A 7,500-nucleotide genomic window follows, 5' to 3' on the forward strand; every position below is an offset into this window, starting at 1 on the left:
ATTTAATAAGATTATTTCTTTCATTCAGATCTAGGATGTGTTGTTTAAGTGTTCCCTTTATTTTTTTGAGCAGTATATATATAGAGGTGAGAGAGGGGTGAAAGGTCAGTATGTTGGTCTCGTATCTAGAACCACTGTTTAAACACAACCTGACAGGTAACACAAATCCCACCACACACACACACACAACACAGACAACACAGACGAGGTGAATCACCAGTTGATTGACATAACCAGGAGGGGGAGGAGTCGGAAAGGGGAGGAGTCAGAGAGAGAACTGCTGGGTACATTAGTATTACATTCTTTAAAATGTTATTACACGTTTGCATTGGCAAAACCTTTGACTTTGTAAGTTGCTACACCTTCCATATCAATACACTGTTTCTTGAATTTAATTGAAAGTGTCAGAGAGAAACAGAGCGAGCAAGGGAGAGAGCAAGCGAGAGAGAGAATAAGATCAAGAGACTACAACAGGGGCCCAGATTGAGACACCTGTTCTGACTAGACACCTCGGGCTGCCTCACAGCACAAACATGTCACACACCATTTCCAATTGTCGCCAGAGACGTTCAGATGTTTTTGAGAACTGACATCCCTACTTATTATCCCCTTTGTCATCACTGACTCCTTCATCTTGTCAAACCAGCTCGTTGAATATACACAGGGCCACGTGTATTCTCACACACACACACACGCGCGCATAATACAAACAATCCTAACACACCTAAACCTAGCTGCTCACGCAGACAATAGGATATGATATTGTATGGTTCTGTCATTTGACCTACTTTTGATCAAACTATTTTGGGCTGTTCTGTAATGAGAATATTGAGTCACCTCCGCCTAACACTGTCTGGGTGCAGCTGCAGCAGTAGTCTCATCCCAACTCTGTGAGGTGTGACATGTAATGGCTTGCTTCAGTGGTTTCCCCTGTTATGTCTGTGTGTGTGTGTGTGTGTGTGTGTGTGTGTGTAAAGGATTATAGCGTGTGTGTATGTGTGTGCCTGCATGCATGCCTGTGTAACTCAAACAGGTTTGGAGAGAGGTATCCAGGACTGGTGTTATCTGGTCTCAGTTCATCTCCACTGTTATCATTGGGTGAAGACCAGGTCCTATGTTTGCCTTGGGGCCTAGCAGCTAAGCTAACGTGTTTAAGCTAAGCTAACAGAGAAAGCTAATCTAAACTGAAGGACCCATTTCAGACAGGTCACAGACTCCTTACCCTACTTCTGGTACAGAGACAAAGTCCTTGAATAGATGTGCTCCATCTGCAGACAGACAGACAACCGTTGTAATGTTTAACGTCAACATTCCTCATTATCACCCAGGACAAACATAGTCCCATTCCAACCGGACAAACATAGTCCCATTCCAACCGGACAAACATAGTCCCATTCCAACAGGACAAACATAGTCCCATTCCAACAGGACAAACATAGTCCCATTCCAACAGGACAAACATAGTCCCATTCCAACAGGACAAACATTGTCCCATTCCAACAGGACAAACATTGTCCCATTCCAACAGGACAAACATTGTCCCATTCCAACAGGACAAACATTGTCCCATTCCAACAGGACAAACATTGTCCCATTCCAACAGGACAAACATTGTCCCAGTCCAACAGGACAAACATTGTCCCATTCCAACCGGACAAACATTGTCCCATTCCAACCGGACAAACATTGTCCCATTCCAACAGGACAAACATAGTCCCATTCCAACAGGACAAACATAGTCCCATTCCAACAGGACAAACATAGTCCCATTCCAACAGGACAAACATTGTCCCATTCCAACAGGACAAACATAGTCCCATTCCAACCCACTGGAGGAGGAAATGAGAGACAATACATCACCCCTCTTCTGTGGGATTGTTAATCAGATTAATATAAGGAAATCAAACAAACAGTGGGATTTAGAGGATGGTATCCCTCCAAAGGCCAACGTCTGCTTGCCATCTGGGGCTGTGGTTCCCCAGCAGGTTGTGATTCACTAGCATGTCTTTATGAGTCTAGCCATGTTGACAAAGCCTTGGGAATCTAAGGGGAGTACACATTGCCTAAGAGATGTCTCTGGTATGTAGACATACCATGCTATCCCACACTGTCACCTCCTGACCCTTGTGTACTGGTGACCCAGCTCACAGTGCTGAGGAACTAAGAGTGACCTTTGACCTCAGCGTATGTCAAATCACCCATCTGATCTGGTCTGAGTGGAACCGTTTAAATCTGAGTCACCATGTTACTAACTATCAAGTAGGCTACCCAACTGACCTAAGCAACCTCCACGGGGTGAGGGCGTGGCCTAAGCAAGCCCCTCGGGGTGGTGGGCGTGGCCTAAGCAACCTCCTCGGGGTGGTGGGCGTGGCCTAAGCAACCTGAAGCAAACAGATACCATATATTAGACCAATGTCTGACGTCAGGTTGCAGCCCCAGACATCCAAACACGGCAGTTGCATTGGTATTTCACACTGCTTGCACAGATTAAGCGTGCCCGGACACGGGAGTACATATCTAACAAACAGTAGGTGATCATGCAAACAGTATTCAAAGGAGACTCCAAAATAAGAGTCCTTATCACGATGAGCAAACTATCAGCTAATGTTGTACAATGTAGTGAATGATTCTACTGTAGAAAAGAGACCATACCAACGGAGGCTTAGGTTAGTCCACACCCATAGGACAAGTCAGCCCTTTCACACCATGGCAACCTGTGGGCAGCTGAAATGCCCATTGATCAAAAACCTCATTCACAAACCAGGCTCCTCTACCTTACACTGAGTAAGCACACTGCGCTCCCCCCCCCCCCCCCCCACACACACACACACACACACACACACACACACACACACACACACACACACACACACACACACACACACACACACACACACACACACACACACACACACACACACACACACACACACACACACACACACACACACACACACACACACAGAGCAGTAAAAAGCAGTCTCAACGGCTACCATCATTGTTAGATAACAAAGATAGTTAAGGTTAGATAAACATTGTCCTTAAATTGGCCTCACCTCCCCGTCATAAATTAGGTGCCTGGAATAGCTTCCTTAAGTAGGGTCTCCAATAAAACTACTACTACTGGGAGATTCCACGATAAAAGGTGCAAACCGCACAAACCGTAATTCTGTTACCAAAATTTGCATCTTCACTGTTCAAGTAAATGTTAGTATTTTTTCTGTGGAAATTGTTAAAAGTAGTCCTTGTGCATAGAGCTGTATGGTTTGTTTAACTTTGCAATCATCGGTTTTTGTTTGGCATACATTTTAAAGTGAAAAACCTGAGTCAGCGTAATTCCGTTACCTTGGACTTGCCCTACCACTATCACACACACCAGTTTCACGGGTTGCTCGCTATGATGAAGGGCTGGGTAATTACTAAGAGCTAAACAGCTGACTTTATCATGTCAGAATAGCCCCTATTTCCTTGTTTATATTATAACCCCCATACCGTTACCTCGACATCAATAACACATGATTTAAAGTGTCACATAATTGTCTTGGTGTTTTATGTGGTCTGTCGTGGTGCCTTGCCAGCAGGTGTGGAGGAGGGGTTTGTACTGTGGGTATAGGAGAAAGTAAACCTTTCAAAAGAGTACCGTTTTTTTTTTTTTTGTCGGGTCACTGTCGGATGATTCCAGACAGTGGGAGACACACAAAATGTAAACTGAACCTTCTCCAGTTCACACTACCTTCCCGGACAAAGTCAAGACACTGACAAACAACGGTTGTGTGGTGAAAAGAACACGGAGACACAAAAAGATTCCCACTTACACATACCACAAACACCTGGGGCCTGGGGAGCCTCTAAGATCAGGTATGAAAGACAAAGCAGACTGACATCACAGACTGATGAGACAGATCACTGGAGTTATATGTACTATAGTGTAGAGAGCATGGGATCTCTACTACAGTACTTCTAATGGTAATAATTAGTCAATGTCATGTACAGGAACTGTTATGTAAGTGAGCAGAACTGAACCTGCGAGAAGGAATGAGAGAGAAACAGACAACGATAGAGGAATTGGAAGAAAGAAACAGACAACGATAGAGGAATTGGAAGAGAGAGAGAGTCAGTAAAATGGAAACAAAGAGGTCAAGAAAAAGAGACATATATAGAAACAGAAAGAGAAAAATACATTTAAATAGAGGGGAACATTGTGTTTGAGAGAAACAGAGAGAAAGAGGGGTAGCGTAGTCACTGCAGGGCAGTGTTTGAGGCAGAGAGGAATTTCCCTCCAGCAGACTAGTCATCCATCACCCAGGGGAGAGAGAGATCTCATCACTCCATCTCTCCCTTCACCATGATTTATCTCTCCGTTTTTATCTCCCTCGGTCTTGTCAGTGTGACACTCGCTCTCTTCAGCAGGATAGCAGAGATAAAAATCCAACTGATATGTGGTTAAACTTACTTCACAGTTTCATCTTTCTTTTGCACCCCTCCTCTCTCCCCCACTCAACCTCTCACACATACACCAGTATATACACATACATACAGTGCTGTGAAAAAGTATTTGCCCCTTTCTATTTTTCTAATCTCGTCACGGTATCTCAGTGCATTCAAATTGTCATCAATAAAAAGTAATTGTGTTCATTTTCCGTAGCTTATGCCTGCCCATACCATAACCCCGCCGCCGCCAACTGTTCACAACGTACTGGGGACAGCACAGGTGCACCTTGTGCTGGGGACAATAAAGGGCCACTCTAAATTGTGCAGTTGTTACACAAACAATGCCACAGATGTCCAAATTTTCTAAAACAACGTTGGAGGCAGTTTATGGTAGAGAAATTAACAGAAAATTATTTGGCAACAGCTCAGGTGGACATTTCTGCAGTCAGCATGACAATTGTACACTTCCTCAAAACTTGGGACATCTGTGGCATTGTGTTGTGTGACAACAGCACAATTTAGAGTGGCACAATTTAGAGTGGCCTTTTATTGTCCTCAGCACAATTTCGTGAACCTACCTACTTACTACGTTTTAACTTTAAACCCTAACCCGTAGCCTATCTAACGTTAGCCAGTTAGCTAACATTAAGCCACAACAAATTGGAATTCTTAACATATATGTTTAGCAAATTCGTAACATTTTGCACAAATATAAATTTTTTACATATTTTATTTCACCTTTATTTAACCAGGTAGGCTAGTTGAGAACAAGTTCTCATTTACAACTGCAACCTGGCCAAGATAAAGCAAAGCAGTGCGTCAAAAACAACAACACAAAGTTACAAACAAACAAACGTACAGTCAATAACACAATAGAAAAATCTATGTGCAGTGTGTGCAAATGTAGAAGATTAGGGAGGTAAGGCAATAAATAGGCCATGGAGGCGAAATAATTACAATTTAGCATTAACACTGGAGTGATAGATGTGCAGATGATGATGTGCAAGTAGAGATACTGGGGTGCAAAAGAGCAAGAGGATAAGTAACGATATGGAGATGAGGTAGTTGGGTGTGCTATTTAAAGATTGGCTGTGTACAGGTACAGTGATCGGTAAGCTGCTCTGACAGCTGATGCTTAAAGTTAGAGAGGGAGATATAAGACTCAAGCTTCAGTGATTTTTGCAATTCGTTCCAGTCATTGGCAGCAGAAAACTGGAAGGAAAGACGACCAAAGTAAGTGTTGGCTTTGGGGGTGACCAGTGCAATATACCTGCTGGAGCGCGTGCTACGGGTGGGTGTTGCTATGGTGACCAGTGAGCTGAGATAAGGCGGGGCTTTACCTAGTAAAGACTTATAGATGACCTGGAGCCATACGATATGGATGATGACATTCACAAACGTATACACACCATACAAAACATCTGACTAAATGAAGTGTTTCGGATTTACATCCAGAATAATACAAAATACTCTGAGACCAGGTTGGTTCACTAGATACCAAACGGAAGAAAAACATCTGAAACAGGGAGTAACTACCTGAATTTGTCCATTAAGAAACATTTGTTTTCCGATTTTCTGTTGCAAAACAGAAAGCTACAATGTGCAGTAATGAATATGCCCCTGGTTATAGGGACTTAAAGAGTTAACTGAACACCATACTACTTCCTAGAAACAAAATGAGTCAGGGGTTCAATGACACTCTTGGGCTAGCACACACACAGTTAGGGCCTAGGGGGTTCAGCGAAGGAAGACTTTAGAGAGTACGTCCCAGGAGACCTGTTGGGAGTCTCCCCTGTAACCTGGGGTCCCTCCCCCCACATGCATACGTCTCTGTGTGCTAGCTAAGCAGATCTATGTGCCGTTGGTTTTAGATGACTCAGGTTAAAGCCCCTGGCTTCTCTCTCAGAATGAGACCAGGCTTGGTCTACATAATGACGTCACCTCAGCAGTTTACAATGCAGCAGAGTGAATGAGCAACTCTGTGCACTGAACATCACATAGGCAAGAAGATATAGGAAATGACACACACACAGTCTATGTGTCTCAGCACACTAGTAGGAACACACCGTATGTGTTCACATATTATGCAAGTCAGTTCTACATATCTCAGCACACTAGTAGGAACACACCGTATGTGTTCACATATTATGCAAGTCAGTTCCTACATCTAACAGTCCCTTGCATTTACGCAGTATACACAGTGTGAGCCAAGGGATTCTGTTAGATGGGTAATAGTTTAGCGTGTCAGCTATGTTGTTGTGTGTACAATATTGGTGGTGTGTGTAGGTGGTGCAATAGCAGCTAGGCACTATTACCATTATCAGTCTCCGCGATAGAAAGCTGGCCCAATTTGTTCCGTCATCCCAGAACGCATTAATTAACTAGGTTATAATGAGCTACATTTATCCGTCCCTTTGAGGTATATTATGTTCTCTGTATTTAAATACTCCATTCAAGTATATCATGATTTCTGAATGTACCTTCTAGAAATGTGGGAGATCTGTGAAATAACTCCAATTGATATGGAAAAACTCAACATCATGTTGTCAACATTATACACCCTCACCTTCCAAATGTTGTTTTTTTCTGAGGCCTCTGTGACTTTCCACACTCACTGTCAAGTTCATTTCTAAGTTGATGAATGAATATATCAACAAATAAGATGGGACCAAATGTAACTATGATTCTATAATGATTTGGTGAATCTGTGGCTTAATGGTTTACAGAGGTCAAGCACGTTGCAAATCATCAGCTTGCAGCCAGGCCTGTCGTTGCTTGCGCACAAGGATCACATTTTTAGCACGAGTTGGCACGAGTTCAAAAGGTGTTAACCCAAGGACGTTTACTAACTTTCTGCTGTCAGGAAAACTGTCAAATTCAGTAGAAAGCAAAAGCAAAGTAACTTCCAAATCGAAAGGTGTTGGCTAATAATATTATTGCAGCCACTTACCTGTTTGTTCCAACGTGGCCACTCGGCGTTGTCGGTGGTTACAAATTAAATATTTAAAAACGAAAGCAAGAAAAACACCGACGTGGTAAACGAGAGTATTGCAATAAAGAAATATACCG

At 43.1% G+C, this 7,500-nt stretch overlaps 1 protein-coding gene across 2 annotated transcripts in view; it reads right to left on the reverse strand.

Moving 5' to 3' along the window:
* The window catches only part of LOC106589665 (uncharacterized), a 31,823-nt gene that overhangs the window by 23,913 nt on the left and 410 nt on the right, over positions 1-7,500 (reverse strand). Inside the window, exon 1 of one of the 2 annotated variants that reach the window (XM_082965993.1) lies at positions 7,382-7,500. This exon is cut by the window's right edge and continues 298 nt beyond it. The exons of the other annotated variant lie outside the window; for it this stretch is intronic. The gene's annotated coding sequence lies outside the window, so the exon portion shown is untranslated. The remainder of the gene's footprint in view (positions 1-7,381) is intronic. 2 annotated transcript variants of the gene reach the window in all.

The sequence above is a fragment of the Salmo salar genome, chromosome 02 (genome assembly GCF_965601325.2).
Source record: "Salmo salar chromosome 02, fSalSal1, whole genome shotgun sequence".
Lineage (NCBI taxonomy): Eukaryota > Metazoa > Chordata > Actinopteri > Salmoniformes > Salmonidae > Salmo > Salmo salar.